At 42.9% G+C, this 18852-nt stretch overlaps 2 protein-coding genes across 5 annotated transcripts in view; one reads left to right on the plus strand and one right to left on the minus strand.

Annotated features, from left to right (window-relative positions):
• The window catches only part of Znf106 (zinc finger protein 106), a 58077-nt gene extending 54154 nt beyond the window's left edge, over nt 1–3923 (minus strand). The window contains exon 1 of one of the 2 annotated variants that reach the window (XM_052724273.1): nt 3798–3923. The gene's annotated coding sequence lies outside the window, so the exon portion shown is untranslated. The remainder of the gene's footprint in view (nt 1–3797) is intronic. The other variant, XM_052724274.1, reaches the window with a different exon arrangement.
• Nucleotides 3924–3984: 61 nt separating this feature from the next.
• Snap23 (synaptosome associated protein 23) overlaps nt 3985–18852 on the plus strand; it is a 35575-nt gene continuing 20707 nt past the window's right edge. Inside the window, exon 1 of one of the 3 annotated variants that reach the window (XM_052724285.1) lies at nt 3985–4069. The gene's annotated coding sequence lies outside the window, so the exon portion shown is untranslated. Of the gene's footprint in view, nt 4070–7824; nt 7924–18852 lie in introns of those variants that run through there. The other 2 variants (XM_052724283.1, XM_052724284.1) reach the window with 2 other exon arrangements.

Below are 18852 nucleotides of genomic sequence, written 5' to 3' on the forward strand. Positions count from 1 at the left end.
TGAAACCCAGTCTCGAAGAAAAAAACAAAACAAAACAAAAAAAAAGAAAACAAAAGTCAAGACCAGCCTGGGCAGGGCAGAGAGACCTACCCACGTCTCAAAAGGAAGAAATGGAGAAAGTAGCTCAGTGATAGAGTGCTCGCCTTATACGTCGTATTCATTTTATCGCTTCAAGACCTAGAAACACAGACACACACACACACACACACACACACACACACACACACACACACACACATTTTTGGTTGGTTGGTTTGGTTTTTTGAGACAAGGTTTCTCTGTGTATAGCCCTGGCTGCCCTGGGAACCTGCTCTGTAGACCAGGCTGGCCATGAACTCAGAGATCTGACTGCCTCTGCCTTCCCAGTGCTGGGATTAAAGGCCCACACTACCACTGCCCAGCAACACCAATATTTTTTAAAACAAAAAATAGACAAGCCAGGTATGGTGGTGCTCACTTGTAATTTCAGCACTTGGGAAGTATGTAAAGACTGGAGAATCAAGACTTGACTGCCTCATTACATAGATGAGAGGCCAGCCTCAGTTTCCTGAAACCCTGTCTCAAAAAAAGAGTACTGAGTAATACAGATAGGGATAAAACACAGAACTGGGAATACAGTTCACTGGTAGCATACTTGCTTAGAAAGGTGAAGCCCTATATTCAGTTCTCAGCAGTTCAAAACAAACCATAAACAACAGTATAGCAAATTTTAGTAACATATTAAAATCCAGTGACAGGCTGGAGAGGTTAAGAGCACTTGCTGCCCTTGCAAAGGACCCAGGATCTGTTCTGAGTACCCACATGTTACTTCACAACCATCAGCAACTCTAGTTCCAGGGGATCTGAAATCTTTTTCTGGCCTCTGTAGGCTCTGGTACATGTTGTACATACATACATACATACATACATTCACACTTACACACTCACACACACAGATGCAAAACACTCATATACATAAAAGAAAACAATCTTTAAAATTCAAGTGAAAGAGAGGCTGGAGAGATAGCTCAGCAGTTCAGAGCACCAGCAGCTCTTCCAAAAGACCTGGGTTTGAGTCCCAGCACCCATACAGCGGCACACAACCACCTGTAACTCCAGTTCCAGGGGATCTGATGCCCTCTTCTGGCCTCTGCAGGCACTGGGCACAAACGTGGTACACAGGCATACATATAGGCTAAACATGAATTAATCTGAGTGAGTTTATATTTTTCTGGTCGTTTACAACTTTTTGTAATTAAAAACATGAAAAAGCTTAGGGTTGAAGGATGTAGCTCAGTAGGAGACCGCTTGTTTAACTTGCAAAAAAAAAATCTCAGATTGTGAAACTGAAACTCTGGAACCACTGAACAATAGATTCTCACTTCTGCCATCCATCCCGACATTCTACACTTTCAGTTGATTCTGACTGCTTTCCACAGACACTCCATGTCCTTATATGCAAAACAGATGTGTATATGTATATACACTTAAAATTGGCACGATTGCTCACCTTCTTGACACCACAACTTTAACACTGTAAAAAGAGTATCTTGGAAATCATTCAACATTAGTACAGAGAGTTGGCTCATTCTAACAAATGCACAAATTTAGTATAAACCTGGGAACACCTATTTTTTGATAGTTTCAGATTACAACAACAACAACAGACTGCAAGCTTTGAGTGGGCAACTCTGCGTCCTAGTTACACAGTTGAGCAATCATCTGTAACCTGTCTGTTTAGAGCTCTTACCATTGGACACACAAATACTAAACTTCCCTTTTGGTAACCCAAGTACAAAACAGAGTCTGTAGAGCTCTCCCTGTGTCATCCTAGGGCTCAGAACCACTCAATGTTCCTTGCTTTTCTCATAGACTAGCCTTGAATTTGTTCTAATCTGGATGTACAATAACTACCATGGTTTTTCTTTTTAAAATAGTTTCCTTTCTATCAAAGCAATTTGTTTCTGAACTAGCTTGATGAAATTGCTTCACACCTTTCCTCTTTCTTGGCTGTTCTGAAGCTCTCTTCAAAATCTATCTTGACACTTCTTCTAGTTAAAAGCTAAGATAGGTACATACCTGTAATTCCAGCACTCTGTGACTAAACTCAGGATCTCAAGTCAAGGCCAGTCTGGGACATATAAGCCAGATTCTGTCTCAAAAATAAGAATCAAAACAAAACCTACTGTTTGCTAGACCACTGGGTTAACGTCAGTTCGCTTTCCAAACAGGAGTGCTTAGAACATCTAACTTGGTATAACAGAAAAATATGAGTGTTGCAGAAATTCTAAAATGGCGTTATAATAAAAAACATGGAGCCAGATATTGGGGTAAATGCTGAAAGATCAGACAGACAAAGGAACAAGCCACGGCTACTTCTCACCTCACCAACTCCACGAATCCTCTGACTGAATGTCTCTGAGTCCTCAGCAAAAGGGGTCCAGTCGAAAAGGGCTTCAGCCGAAAAAGTGACTTAGTTCCTGTCTCCTCACGCCTTATATACCTTTCTCCACCCAGTCATATTACTTCCTTCCTAGTTCTGGAATTAGAGGCGTGTGATTCCCAAGTACTGGGATTAAAGGTGTATGCCACTACTGCCTGGTTGTTTCTCTCCTAGACTAAATCAATCTCTTATAGTCCAGGGTAGCTTTGACTTCACAGAGATCCAGACAGATCTTTTTGCCTCCTGAGTGCTAGGATTAAAGGTGTGTGCCACCACTGCCTGGCCTCTATGTTTAATCTAGTGGCTTGTTCTGTTCTCTGATCTTCAGGCAAATTTTATTAGGGTACAACAAAATGTCACCACAGATGAGCTTTGCTATCACCTTTGAGGAAGTTCATTAGTCCATGCATGTAAACTTAAGCAAATCACCATCAGCATCTCAGCAACCTGAGAAGAGCTAATGAAAAATCATCAATTATAATATCTCGTTAAATTTCTGTGACACACCTGGATGTAGTGAGTACGAGCACAGTGGGTGCTAAGTTAACCCTAGTTGAATCTGATTATCCACTCTTCCATTCTCAGCCAAACTTGAGAATAGAGATTCCCCCATGGGGTTTTAGACCGAAAGTGGCTCTTATTTAGTATTAAATGGTATCTGCGTTTTGAATCACCTCAATATAATCCATTATGACGGCTATAGCTCCAATCTGCTAAGAGAAGAATTTCCCTATCTGGTTCCAAGTTGTTAAAGAAAAAAAACAAAAAGAAAAAAAAAAAAAAACCCGGAACAAAACACTGAAATCTCGAACGTCCCCAGCAAGATGGCTTATTTTACTCTCAAAGATGACTACATTGAACAGACTGGAGTGGGAGGCGGTGCAAGCATCTCCTCTCCATAATTACAAACTGAGATTGTACTAAATATTAAATGGACACACAGCGTTCCACTAGTTGCTGGTACAGTACTAAGACGCTTCCCAACAGCAGGGACCTCAAAAGCAGAAAAAAGAGGCGAGACTGAGAGGCGGAGAGGTGGTCCTGGCCTGAAACCCGCAGCCTTTCAACACCAAACTAAGGCTGAGATTCCTCCCAGACCCTAGGCCGACAGAGGTCAGGGCCTGTCCCAGAGGTCAAAGACCTGGAGCCACGAGTCCAGCCTGAGGGGCTGCGAGCAGAATCGGACCGCCCCTGTGAGAATCTGTACCCTGAAGCCAGGTGCACCGCTCGCCCGTAAACTCTAAACCCACGCGGGTCAGAAGAGGCACCGTGGCGTGGCTTGCGTGCAGGCGCAGCCCGGCCACCTGCTCCAGGGGCAGACCATCCGACCATCGGCCTCCGACACACCCAACCAGGCCGGGCCCTCCATACTCACACTCACAGCCCGTCCTTCCTACGCCATGAGGCCGCCGAGGGCCCGGAGAGGGAGCTCCCAAAGGCCCCCTGTGCCTCCGGTCCGGCGGCGGCCTGGGACCCGCTCCCCGCCGGGCACTGACGCCGCCGCCGCCAGCGCGCAAGCGCACGCAGCCCGGCGCGCTCCTCTCCGCCCACCCAATCCGCCCCTTTCAACCATCTAGCTTTATTTGAACCTAAGAAGTGAACAACGGACACCGGGCGAGAGGCCTTAAGCAAAACACAAGAACCGAGGTAGGTCCCTTTGCACAAACCTGTCCGCTGCACCTCCTTTTCATTCAGCCTTTTTTTTTTTTAATTCTCCTAGCTCTTTCTGGGCTTTCCCCCCCAGACTTTCTAAGCCCTCCACCATAAGCTGTGTGACACTGTCTTGACTAAATTTCAAAACTATTCCTTCCTTGTGAAACTTTTGAACAGACCCCAAGTTAGACATGGTAGCTCACTCCATATTCTGGGGCTTGAGAGAAGAGGGTCAACGTGAGTTCAAGGCTAGCCAGGGCTACATAGTTCCTGGGCTACAAAGTGAAACTATGTCTCAACAAAAACAGAACTAAATTTAAATCTTAACCTAACTAGTAATTATTTATTTTCGTTTTGTTTTGTTTTTCGAGACAAGGTTTCTCTGTGTATCCCTGGCTGTCCTGGAACTTGCTCTGTATACCAGGGTGCTCCCTAAAACTCAGAAATCCATCTGCTAATTCCAGTGCTGGGATTATCTGGGATCAAAGATGTGTGTCACTACTGCCCGGCGATAATTTTTGACTTCAGGTAAAAAGTGATGTTTTCTTGGAATGTCAGTTTTTAGGATGTTTTGATTTATTATTAAATTGTGATCACCCCTGCTCTTTTGGGATCCTGTTATAGTGATTGTAATAAACAGTTAATTGTAATGAGCAGTGCTACATCTATATGATTGAAACCACAATAACAACTCCATTTAAGAAAACTATCACAGCTGGGAGTGGTGATGCTGGCCTTTAATTCCAGCACCTGGAAGGCAGAGGCAGGTGGATCTCTATAAACTTGAGGCCAGGCTGGTCTACAGAGTGAGTTCCAGGACAGCCAAGGCTACACAGAGAACCCTGTCTCGAGAAAAAGAAAAAAAAAGAAAAGAAAAGAAGAAAAGAAAAGGAAGGAAGGAAGGAAGGAAGGAAGGAAGGAAGGAAACTACCAAAGCTTCAAATCAAAATAAACAGCTACCTTGATTTATGTATGAATCCAGATTCCTTCTAAAGGTTTAGAGAATTCTTGCAGTTGTGTATTTGTGACATCACAAGTCCTTGAAGCATTCAAGGTCTGCTGGACAGCTCATTCTACCTCCCTTGAAAGGCATGCATGCTACAGAATGGCTTTGCTCTATAAATTCAGAGCCATAGTCCAAGGGAAAGCCAATATGAGTGAGGACCAAAATAACCCTAGATCAGGATTTCACAACTTTAAAACATTAACATTTTGCAGCAAATAATTGTTATCAGTTGCTGTTAGTGCATTCTAAGATAATACTCCCCAACTCTTCAGACCCCGCCCAATGTTCCCTGGAAGGCAAAAATTGTCCTTCACTAAGAACTACGGTAACATGCATTACCATCCCAACCCTAAATGAGTTCAGCCATATATTTTCTGCCCTTAAGAAGTGATTTGAGAAAGATTAACAAAACAGAAACTGCTTAGTTCATTTCTACAGGCTGTAAACAAGCAGTTTATAGTGCTTATCAGTTCTCTTCTCTGGTCAGCTTAGTTTATCACATTCTCCAACCATACCTCCAAGCCCCTCAATTCCCTTGAACTTGCAGCCACCTTTCTAATCAGCAGAGGCTCTGTCTCTTGACTTCTCGGAAAACTTAACTTCCTGTTTCTAAACATACAGGCTTACAGATACATTTTGTCATTATAATTGAGAATAGTTCCCCCTCCCCCAACTCTGTGTGGGTTGGTCTCTCTTCCATGAATGTTCCTTTCATGTCATTGTCTAGGGGTATTTATTTTTACACCTATTCATTTGTGTCTGTGTGGAGCAACATTCTTGCCATGTGGTGCACATATATGGAGAAGTCAGAGAATCTGCATCTATGTGGGCTCCAGGGATGGAAATCAGGTCCTCAGGCTTGATGGCAACTGCCTTTACCTGATGAACCACCTTGCCAGCCTCAGTCCTATGGGTTTTATTGTTTGAGACATGGTCTCAGGTAACTAATGCTAGCCTCAAAAATCACTGTATAGTCAGTAATGACTTTGTACTCTAATCTACTGTCTCATGATGCTGATATTACAGACTTATGCTGCTATCCTAGGTCTCCTATCAGTTTGATTTTTTTTTAAATTTATATTTTATGTGTATGGGTGTTTAGCCTGTATGAATATCTGTGTACCATCCTTGTGCCTGGAGCCTGTGGAGGCCAGAGGAGGGCTTGGATCCCCAGGAACTGGAATTACAGTTGTGAGCTGCCAGGTGGGTGTTGGAAACTGAATTTATGTCCTTTGGAAGAACAGCTATCTCTCCATCCCATGATTTTATTTTATTTATTTATTTTTAAGACAAGGTATTACTATATATTCCTGGCAGACTTGGAACTATGTAGACCAGGCTGGCCTCAAACTCACAAAGATCCCATTGTGTCTGCCTCCAGAGTACTGGGATTAAAGAAAGGAGTGCACCACCAACTCTCATCAGTGATTTGTGTACTTCAGCTCTAACCGACTCAAAATCTTTATCTAGATTATCACACACATTCTTTTTAAAATTCAATTGTTTTCTCACTTGGGTCTTTTCTCCTATACTCAAGTTTGCCTGTCTTAATTCTAACAAAATAAAAACGAACAAAACACATCATTCCTCCCTTTTCTCTGACAAGGCCAAAGTTTTCAAAAGCATTATATAATCTGTCCCAATTTCTCTCCCCTCTCCAAACTATTGCAAAGTTTGTCAACTATCACCACTCCTCTGTGTTGTTAAATTCAAAAGACATTCCTCAGGCTTCCTCTTCTTTTATCTCTTAGGAAGATGCTATTTCTTTGAAATAGTTTTTATTTCCTAGATTGGCAACATTTTCCTTTACTTCTAGAGGTGCTTGGAAGAATTCTTGGGACAAGTGGTTTAAAACTCTTGAGTAACTCAATGGCCATAAAACGAATTTCTAGGCTCACCATTCCAAAATTTACAGGACCTTCAAAAATCTGGCTCTCTCCCTAGCTTGATTCCCAGCTCTGCTGGCGATGGACTCAGGGATAAGCCTTTTATGTGCTAGGCAAGTGCTCTACCTCTCCCTTATCCACTGATAGCCCCTAAGCGTTCTTCCTCCTCTGGTGTTGGTGTTGAAATAAGATCTCAGTATGTCGTCAGTCTGGCTTTACACTTCAGAGGTCAGGTGATCTTGCAACCTCAGCCTCCGAAATAGCCTGGGGACTACACAGTGTGAGCTATCACGCGTTCATTTTTCTCTTGACTTAGAAAGTGAAACTTTCTAACAAGAATGAACCTCAAGAAACTTCCAGAAGGCGCCGCGTTGTTCTTGGCATCCGTTGTTCCCACAGCCTGGAAAAAAAGCTCTTATTTCTTTGACTTCCGGAGGACCTCCTACTTATCCTTCGTGACTCTAAGAGTAACTTCCTGCGGCAACCATACAGGCACCCCTCAAAATAAATTTTGTTCGTTGTGGGCAACCCGGAATTCCTGTGCACCGTATTCTGTTCACTGCAGTGTGTTTACGCATCTATTTCCCCGGTTTAGGGAAGGATCGAAACACCCTGTAGGCTTCGGCAGTCCTTCCAACTTTTCAAAAGCTAAGGTGTCCCGCACACAGCTGCTTTCGGTAAGGATGGTTACGTGAACTCCCCCCACCTTCGGGCGGGAGGGGAACCTGTGAGGTTAACGGGTGAGTCCCCAGGCTCTCCGCCGCCTGCGTGGCAGGAGATTTAACCGCCCTCCCCGGACGGTGATTGGCTCCAGCTGTAGAGGTGTGTCGCCCCGAGGCGCCCGTCGAGTGCGCAGGCGCACAAGTCCTCGGGGCGCCTGCGCGCTAGCTCATACCCGGTCCTATCTAGGAGTGTCGGATCCTCCGAGGCTGGAGAGGAGTGGCGGGAGCAGCCTGGTGAGTCTTCTGGAAAGCGGCTGAGAGAGCTGGCCAGCGGGAAGGACAGTGTGATATCCCGAGGAGAAAGGGTGTGGAGGTGGTTGAATTTTGGTGGGGTCGGACTCGAGGGGAGAAGGGAACTCCGGCCAGTTCTCGGTAGATTGGGCCGAGAACAAGGACGCCAGGCGTTGGCGACCAGCGCGAGCCCAGCACAGGAAGGAAAGCGCAGTGGTGGTGCCCTGGACTTGTGGCTCGACTCCCTATCTCTCAACTCCAGCCTCACGGTGTTGCTCCTTAGTGTTAACAAACTGCCTGGTGGCCCCAGTGAGCACCTAGTTTTGAGATAGTTGTTAGAAGAATGGCCCTGAGGCTGGTGGCATTTGCTGACTTCACTGTCTAGGAAAGTCCCTGCTTACCTTGCGGCTTCCCCGCAGGAGCACATCAAGAGTATGGTCAGTCAAAGGACGATTTTTCCCAATTCGGGTTCGAAGTTGTTTGTGTGTGGGGAAAAAAAAAGTACTGTTAGACTTCTTTCCTTCGTCCTTAATCATTAGTTACTGCACTATTAGGAAAAGCAAACTGGTGCTAGAGGAAGCGAAGAGCATCAGAGTTGAGAAAAGAGAGATCTTTCTTTCCCTTTTGCTGATGGTCATCTGGGTGGGTTTGAACTGGAGGTGGGGATGGTGACTGCAGGAGACTTTAGAAACTGGCTGCTGTTTGACAGCACGTTCTCAGCCCTTCGAAAATAGTGTAGTTTCTTACTACAAGATGTTTTAAGCATTGAAGTAACTTCATCTGCCCTGCTGCCTTCTGAGATGTCCTGGTAAAATGCTAATAGATTCAGTCATAGCCAGGTAAAAAACAGATCCTTCTCATGTTTTTTTTCCTCTGGGAAAATACTACGCGTAAAATTTGTGAGGCCTCATTTGCTAAAGCACTTACAAACAAACAAAACAAAACATGTTCTCACTATGTAGCCCAGGCTGGCCTGGAACTCAGAGACCAGCCAGCCTCTCTGTCCCAAGTGCTGAGATTAAAGACATGCACCACCATGCCCAGCTAGCTTAGGTACTTTGAAATCCAAACTTAAGCTATTTCATAGCAAAGTAAGAAATGTTAATATTTCTGTCACTAGCAAAGTTGATGCCCAAAGTATCCATTGCTCACTTGTTATTTGTTCTCTTGGTGAGAGGAAATGAGAAGAAACACGTTAAAGTAGATAATAACAAACAGGAGAAACACTTCTCACTGTGCTCCTGGAACAGGTCATATTAAGGTAAATTAAATGATTAAATAACTTGACTTGTACCTCAAATATTTACCATTCTTGGTAGGACTGTTTGTTTCTTTTGTGGGGGGTTGTTGTTTTTTGTTTGTTTGGTTTTGGTCAGGGTTTCCTCTAGCTTTCCACTTTCTACGCTGTAGCAACCCTCAAGATCAAGTGAGGTTGGGCCAGAATTGGGAGTGGGCGGCTGGAATCTGGGGTGAGAGTCTAACGACACCTCATCCTCTCATTCTATCCGGGAAGGTCAGCAGGCCCGATTTTGGGAGTCTTTTTGTGAGTAATCACAGTTGCTCTGATGAAGATGGTAATGATTGTTTATGCTCTGAGGACAGTGTTCCATAATAACATATTTCATAATTACAAGGCAGTATTATACCTGGGTGCCCTTGCGTGTATCTATATCTCCACTACTTGGAAGGTGAACGCAGGAGAATTTCGAGTTTCAGGCAGGCATCAGCAATCTCATGAAACCTCATCTCAAATACAATAATAAAATAAAATAAACTGTATTGAACATTCTGTTCTAGGTACTGTTTTATTTTGGTATTTGGTGCTTGGGGCTTAAACCCAGAGCCCCTCCTGCATGCTAAGTACACTTCCTTCTGAGCTGCTTTCCTAGAAATAGGTACTGTTAATAAATATTTTGCATAAGTTAACCATGTAACTGGATTTAAGCATGATTCTCATTTAATGAAGAAACGAAAGTATAAGAGATAAGTAAGCAGTAGTCAGGATTTGAAAGCATTATGTCAGCTGGGTGTGATAGCTCATGCCTGTAATGCCAACACTTTGGAGGCAGAGGCAGGAGTATTTCTGGGTTTTTGTTGTTATTTGTTTGCTTTACATTTTACTTATCTTTTGTGTGTGTGTGGGGGTGGGGGGTGCACACATATGGTAGTCAGAGCACAGCAAGAGTCCGTTCTTTACTTCATTCCTGTGGGTCCCAGGGATCAAATTCAGGTCATCAGACTTGATTTCAGGGCTTTTGCCTGCTGAGCCATTTTGAGGGCCCAGATGGCTTCAAGTTAGACACCATCCTGGTCTAAATTGTACCAACTTCTGTCTTAGTTCATTTTTACTGTTGCTGTGACAAAAGACCATGACCAAGGCAACTTCTAGAAGAAAGCATTTATTTGGACTTACAGTTTGACAGAGGGTTAAAGTCATGGCAGGGAGCATGGCAACGGGCAGAGATGGCATGTGAGCAGTAGCTGAGAGATCGTATCTTGAGACCCAACCACCAGGATGAGAAAACTAACTGGGAATAGCATGGGCATTTGAATCCTCAAAGCCTGCCCTCAGTGACAACTCCTCCAACAAGGCCATACCTTCTAATCCTTTCCAAACTGTCCCACCAACTGAGAGTAGATTGAGGATTGAGTCTATGGGGGCCATTCTCACTCAAATCACCATGGTGGCTGTACACACGTCACAGTCAGGGACAGCTGCAGATTCCTGGGATGGAACTCGGGCTTTCAACTATGTAAGCCAGCACCTTACTCACTGAGCCAGCCCTCTTGCCGGCCCCAGGAACACCATTCTTTAACGTTCTTTGGAATTACTCTTTAGAGACCTCAGCATATACCAATTGCTCTTTTTAGGATACTCTGGAAACTCCAGAACACATCTAATGTGATGCGTTTTAGGGACAGCTAACATGGTTGTGGGGAATGTTTCAAGTGAGGTGAAGTGTTGACCTTCATCTTTACCTAAACTTGGTATCTGACCTACTTACTTAGCCTGCCGGATTGTCGTCTTTCCTAGACAGATGGCAGAGAGCTGCTGGTGCCTGAGTGGTTTTTTTCACCTTCCACATGTGCAGTGTGAATGTGACTGATTGCAGTCACACATCTGTCTCCCCTGGATTATACTCAAGTCACTTAGGGTAGACTTGTGGAAATTCCAAAGCTGACAGAAGCTTGTGTTAGACACCAAACAGTTAACTTAAAATATGCACTTCTGTAAAACTGAAGTGTAATTTTTTGGTTCCACATTTCTAGTGGTTCCTTCTGACTCACTTGATTTTTGTCTTGAGTCATGTGTTTCACTGTACTTTGAAACATGGATGTTTATAATAGATATGATTCTGTGGTGCACTTACATCATGTCATTTGCGTAGTTTGGGGGGGGGTCTCCACATAAGAATGGCTAATGTTATCCACATAGAAGAAGGTACAAAAGAAACTAGAGATAGGAAATAAAGGGAGGAACATTATTTTTTGTTTTATATTTTGAGACAGGAGTATGTGTGTTGGGGGCGGGGGGCGCTAGACTAGCCTTGAAGTAGTAGTGTAGTATTCCTTCTGTCTCATCTTCCCAAGCAATGGTATGGACCATCACACCTGGCTGTGTGTGGTGATATATTGTGTACCCTAATAAAATCTGCCTGAAGATCAGTAGATTAAATATAGAGACCAGGCAGTGGTAGCACACACCCTTAATCCTAGCGCTTGGGAGGCAGAGATCTGTCTGGATCTCTGTGAGTTCAAAGCCACCCTGGACTACATGAGATTCTTTGGAGAGAAACAGAACCAGGCAGTGGTGGCACACACCTTTAATGCCACTACTTGGAAGTCACACACTTTTAATCCTAGCACTAAGAAGGAAGTGATATGGCTTGGTGGAGAAAGGTATACAAGGTGTGAGGAGACAGGAACCAGAGGCTTTTTGGCTGAAGCCTTTTTGGCAGAAGCCCTTTCGGCTGAAACCCCTTTTGGCTGAGGACTCAGAGACATTCAGTCAGAGAATTCATGCAGTTGGCAAGGTGAGAAGTAGCCGTGGCTTGTTCTTTTGTCTCTCTGATCTTTCAGCATTTACCCCAATATTGGCTCCGGGTTTTTAGTCTAAGACCTTTAGAAATTTGAACAACAGCTGTGGAAAGTATTCTTAACATAAACCCTCTGATCTAAATGCCTTCAGGACTTGTTAAATTTGGAACATTGTTTCCTTTTTGGCTTAAAGTATTATCTCTCTCTCTCTCCCTCTCTCTTTCTCCTCCCAACTCCTGCCCCCACCCCCAGGTGTGTGTGTGTGTGTGTGTGTGTGTGTGTGTGTGTGTCTTTTTGATACAAAAGTACAAAAGTAGCCCAGGCTGACATGAAATTCTCTATATAGCCCAGGATGGCCTTAAAGTCCTCCTGCCTCAGCCTGCCAGGTGCTGGGATTATAGGCATGCACCACTAAATTCTGCCAGCCATTAATATTAGAAATGGAATGTAGCTCAAGTGTGATGGTGGGTGCCAGCAATCCCAACACTTGGAAGGTTGAGGCAAGAGGATCATGAGTTCAACACCAACTTTTGCTACATAGGAATTGAAGTATGTTTTATTACAAATATTTATTTGCCAGGGGGTGTGTGCCTTGGGGTGGGTTTGGAGGTTGGGACAATGTTTTGTTGGGTTGATTCTCTTCTTCATGTGGGTCCTTGGGGACTGAACTTAGACTGGTAGGCTTGTATTGGAGGTAAGTTCTTGTTTATCTGCTGAACCATCTTGCCAGCCCTACGTAGGGAGTTTGAGGCTAGGCTGGGCTACTTGAAACTCTGTCTCAGCCCCTACCCCATTAAAAACACAAACAAAACAATCTAGTAGTAAAATATAGCTCTAGAGAGAATCTGAGTTAAATTATCTTCCTAGTGACTTCTGATTAGATCTGAAGTTGTGGCTTATTTTCTATAACCCTTTCTTCTGTTTTTGCATCTGTTCCCTACATTTCTCTTTGAAGTCTAGAAGTAAAGTGTGGGTAGGTATGTTACACATATAATTGTACATCTAGAGTAGTGGTTCTCAACCTTCCTAATACTGTGACCCTTCAATACAATTCCTCATGTTGTGACCCCCAATCATAAAATTATTTTGTTGCTACTTTGTAACTGTAATTTTGCTACTGTTATGAATCATAATGTAATCAAATGTCTGATATGCGCATCCAAAGGGATTGTGACCCACAGATTGAGAATCACTGATCTAGAGCTTAGAATGAAGGACTGGACTGTCTTATATGGGGTAAAGATGATTGATAAGGCTTTGTCTTATCTCAAAAATATATACCTAAACTATCCAAGGTAAGTCTTAACTGATTCCAAGTTTTCCTCAAACATTCTGATAATAGCAGTCAGGGCCACAGGTAAAGAACATGACTGATAGCATGACTATGAGTGCTCAGTTCAAGCTAGGCATGGTGGTGTACACATGTACTCCTAGCTCTCAGATTGAAGTGCAAGACCACCTCAAATCATCATCATCATCATCATCATCATCAACATGATAAATACTCAGTTCATTAATAGATTACATTTCATAAATCCTTATTGGCCGGCACTATGCTAAGCATTTTATTTCAGAAACAATTCTGGGAAGCACTGTTAATAAATGTAAGGAACTCTCATATAAACAGGTTAAGTGTATTGATTGCCAGTTGCTATAGTTTGGGTGTGTTTAATACCCCCTTCCTCTCCCATGAAGGTTCCTGTGCTGGGCACATAGTTAGGATAGCCTGGAATGCCAGTTTAAAATAATTTTCTCTTGTTATGAGATAGAAAACTTGGACTCTTTTTCCCTTTTACTTATTTTGGTTCTTCAGACAGATTTTCACTCTAGCTTAGGCTAGAATAGAAGTCGTCTTTTACCTCAGATTGGCCTCAGACTTGAAATATTCCTTCTTGCCTTGGGTTCCTAAGTGTCTGGCAAGCAACATCAGACTGGTTCTTGCTCCCTTGTAAAATGAGTGAAAGACACCTGGAATAGCAGGCCACAGCTGTAATCCTTGCACTTGAGAGGTTGAGGCAGAAGGATAGGTCACTAGGCTACAGTGAGTTTCAGAACAGCCTGGACTGCACAGTGAGACTCTGCTTCAAAAACAAAACACCTAGAGAAAGATAATGCTTTCAATTTTTGAAGAAGTTGGCATAAACACATGCTGCTGAGGATCTGTCTGCCTTTGCCTCCTGAGTACTAGGGATAAAGGGATGCATCAACACATCTGGCTAGGATTTACCTATTTTTAAGATTTCATATAAATCTGCAGGGCATTATGGCACATGCAGAGGCAGGTAGATCTCTTTAAGTTCAAGGCCAGCCTGGTCTACATAGTAAGCTCTAGGTCAGTGATCCTGTCTCAGAACAAAACAGATTTCTTATAAATGGTATTATATAATATATGACCTTTTTGTGTTTATTTTCATTTATTTGGTTAATGCCTTCAGTGCTAACACATACTGTAGACTATAAATACTTCAATTCCTTTTAGAGCTGAATAATATCACATTATGTGGACATTTGTCCCCTCCTCCTACTTAGCTGTTGTGAATAATGTGTATGTGTTACCTACATTAATATAAGTGCATCGTGAGTGCAGTGCCCATGGAGATCAGAGGAAGGTGCCAGATTCCCTGGAACCAGAATTAGAGATAGATGTGAGCCATCATGTTGGTGCTGTGAACTAAACTTGAGTCCTCTGCAAAAGTAGCAAGTGCTCTTAACCACTGGGCCATCTCTCTCCAACTTCAGCCTTTTTTTTTTTTTTTTCCGAGACAGGGTTTCTCTGTAGTTTTGCGCCTTTCCTGGAACTCACTTTGTAGACCAGGCTGGCCTCGAACTCACAGAGATCCGCCTGCCTCTGCCTCCCGAGTGCTGGGATTAAAGGCGTGTGCCACCACCGCCCGGCTAACTTCAGCCTTTTAAGTGCTGGGATTTATAGGCATGGATCACCATGCTCAGCTTCTTAATTTTCAAAATAGTAGTCAGAAACTATTTAATTAAAAGCCACCTGGAATGTGTGTGTGTGTGTGTGTGTGTGTGTGTGTGTGTCTGTCTGTGTGTCTGTGTCTGTGTCTGATGATAGGGATCACATTAGGAGCCTTGCACATGGTAGGCAAGCACCATTTTCTGCTCTCGGCTACTGTTTTTGTGTGGTGTTTTGGTTTGCTTTTGAGTCTCACTGTGTAGCCTATCTGGCCTCTAACTGATGACTGATCCTCCTACCTAAGCCTCCAGAGTGCTTCAGCTATTCTTAAAAAAAAGAAAGAAAGAAAAGAAAAGAAAGAAAGAAAAAAGAAACTTTTGCATATGCTTGATTTTTTTTTTTTTCTGAAAGCATAATGGCACTCCGTGTATTTCTTTGCCCAGTATCACACATTCATGGCCAGCTTTGTTTCCTCTGTTCCTCCACCCATTTCCTCACTTCTGAATTATAAAGCAAATCCTATAAACAGCTGTGTGAGTGACAAGGTACCTCTTACTGCTAATGCTAGCATTGGGAAGCAGGAAGACCACCAGTTAGAGTTCAACCTGGGCTGTATAGAGACCCTAATGTGGAACAAATATCCAGTACAAGACCCTGTTTAAAACATAGTTTCTGAGCTGGGCAATGAATGGTGACACACGCCTTTAATTCCAGCACTTGGGAGACAGAGGCAGGTGGATCTCTGTGAATTCAAGGCCAGCCTGGTCTACAGAGTGAGTTCCAGGACAGTCTGGGCTACTACGGAGAAACCCTATCTCGAAAAACAAAACAACCGAGTTTCTGCAATACTTCCCTCTTATCTGTGGTTTCACTTTCTGCAGTTCCTGTTACTTGTGGTCAATTTCTATCTGAAAGTATTAAATAGAATATTCCAGAAATAAGCAATTTGTAATTTGTTTTTGTTTGAGACAGAGTCAAACTAGGTGGCCAAGACTGGTGTCTACCTTGAGACCATCCCCTGCTTCTGCCTCCCAGTGCTGGAATTATAGACATGTGCCATCATACCTGCCTAGAGTGTCCATTTTAAATTCTGTGCTGCTTTGACTGTGGTAGTCTAATCTCATGCCATCCTGACCCATCCTGCCGAGACTGAACCACCCCTTTGTGGAGCATCTTTACCAACCCATAAGTCACTTCTTGGCTGTCTCTTTGATCAGACTTGGGTATCTTCGTGTTTGTGTTCATTCAGGTAACCCTCATTTTAATAATAATAATATAATGATAAACTTGATAGTGGTGGTGCCAATTCACATATGTCAGCAGAAGCTACATAGTGCTTTTTTCAAGTGAAAAGATGAATGCATGTTTATCATGGGTATGTACAGAAAAAAAAGAGAACCCCATAGGTTTGTACTCTGTAATTTCAGTCATCCACTCGGGGCTATTAAAGTGTATCCCCTGGAAAAGAAGGACTATTGTCATTTTCTGTTTTCTTTTTCTTTTACTCTGTGAGAGTATTTCTAACAAGGAGCTTGTTACAGATTTTCTTTTCCAGTTACAGTCTCCAGTTTCTTTATGGGGATTCTTTCATCCACTTGCTCAATTTGTGTCAAAAGATTATTAAGAACTTGTTGAGACCTTGTTTGAACCGATTCTTGCTGCCACACGTGAAATATTTTCCATCTAACCTTTGGTAAAGGTTTCCCTGTAAACTCTGTTAGCAGTACTTCAGACGAATCTGTTATTATTTCTGTTCTTTTATGATTCAGAGAGGTTGGCCAGGTGGCGGTGGTGCACACCTTTAATCCCAGCACTCGGGAGGCAGAGTCAGGCGAATCTCTGTGAGTTTGAGGCCAGGCTGATCTACAGAGCAAGATCCAGGACAGGCACCAAAACTACACAGAGAAACCATGTCTGGAAAAAACGAAAAAAAAAAAAAGAAAAAGAAGAAGAAGAAATAATGATTCAGAGTGTTTGATCATCTGCCAGTGGTTGGGGATATTTCCAATAATATAATAATTTAGACTTACTGTATGTGCCAACCGCAAGATTTCTCTCAAGAGAACCAGGAATTGGTATTTTACTTTGGAACCTGGGTCTAAAATTTATTTCTTACTCTGTTTTCTCCATTCTGTTTGTTTCTGTATTTTGAGGCAGGGTATAGCCCTGTATAGCCCTGGCTGGCCTGGAGTTTATGATGAGGACCAAGCTGGCCTCAGACTCACAAAGATCTACCTCCTTGCCCCACTCTTTTTTTTTTTTTTAATTATGTGTATACATGTGTATGTGTATGGGCATGTGCACATGAGTGTGAGTGCCTGTAGAGGCCAGAAGCATCAGATTCCCCTAGAGCTGGAGTTGCAGGCAGTTGTGAGCATTCTCCTTATGGGTACTAGGAACCAAACTTGGGTCCTGGAAGAGCAGTAAGTGCTCTTAACCACTGAGCCATATCTCCAGCTGCCTGTTTTCTCCATTCATATAAATATATTCTCTTGGTTGTTGTAAACTATCATTTTAAAATGATGAAGATCAATATGTGAAAATTTACAATATAACCCTATAGCAGATGATTTGGGAAATTGGGGTAAAGAAGAAAAAAATTACTTTGAAAGGATTTTTTGTGTGTGTTTTGCCTGCATACATGTGTGTGCGTCATGTGTGTGCGTGGTGCCTGAGGAGGCCAGGAGAACTGGAGTTACATGGGCTGTGAACCAAACCCAGACCCTCTGTAAGAGCACCAAGTACTCTCTATTCCTACCCCACCCTATCCCCATTTTTTGAGATAAGGTCTCAGTATGTAGCCCAAAATAGCCTTGAACTCCCTATAGTTCAGGCTAGCCTGGATCTTCCTGTGTGAGCCTTCCAGGTGATAGGACTGTGGGAATTTGCTGATATGTCTGTCTACTTTGAGTATATCACAGCCAATTAGAAGTATTTTGATGAACCTATTCCAGACTTTTTCAGTTTATATTTTTCTCTACTGTAATTATAGTGCATTTTTAATGAAAATTACATTATTTACCCTTTTTTTCATGTTTTGTGTCATTTGTTTATTACTTGTGAAGTTAGAAGAGAAGAAAGAGAAAAGGCCATTTATGGGGAAGCTTATGTTTTTAGATTTGTAAAGAAATATGTGGTTTTGTCAACTACTTCAACCTTTGTAATAATATTAGGACCCATTAGTTGTACATTTAAAAATAACAAAAAATTAGCCAAACTTTAAATGGTGCTTGTTGGCATAGGCCTGGAATACTAGTACTGGAATACTGGAGATAGAGAGAATCAGACATTCAAAGTCATCCTCAAATACATAAGTTTTAGGTCAGTGCTTGGGCTGCATGAGACCTTCTCAAAAAACGAAACAAGAAGGGGGGGGGGATGCTGTGGGTAACATTTGTTGAATATTAGGCACATGTCAGAGAGTGTGCTAACTTGGAATTCACTAATCATAGGGGTCCACCTGCTTCTGCCTCCTTAGTGCTGGAATTAAAGTCATGTGCTGCTGCCACACCTGGCTCTGCTAAGGATTTTGAAGAATCACTCATGTATGTTTGTTTTGAGAATCTTTCTTTGTAACCTAGGCTGACCTTAAATTCCTGATCCTTTGCTTCTACGTACAGAGAATACAGGCTTGCACTGTCCCAGCTGCCTGCATTCTTTATGTCTTCACCAGAAATCAACAAAGTATTGTCCCTATTTTACAATGAGGAAACTGAGTCTTGGTTGTTTACTCTCTTTGTTTGTATGTTTATGTATATAGTTGTGTGTGTGTGTGTGTGTGTGTGTGTACACACACGGAGGTCAAAGAACAACACCCTCTTCTGGCATCTGAGAGCTCCTGTGTGCATGTAGTGCACATAAACCTCATATATACACATTAACAAAAATAATCTTTAAAAGAATCCCAAGTCTGCACACCTGCTTCCTGACATCGGCACACTGGTCTTTGTTCCTTCCTGATCCTTATCGTAGCCCTCTGC

The sequence above is a fragment of the Peromyscus californicus genome, unplaced genomic scaffold (genome assembly GCF_007827085.1).
Source record: "Peromyscus californicus insignis strain IS unplaced genomic scaffold, ASM782708v3 Scaffold_7__1_contigs__length_154581171, whole genome shotgun sequence".
NCBI classification, from domain to species: Eukaryota; Metazoa; Chordata; class Mammalia; order Rodentia; family Cricetidae; genus Peromyscus; species Peromyscus californicus.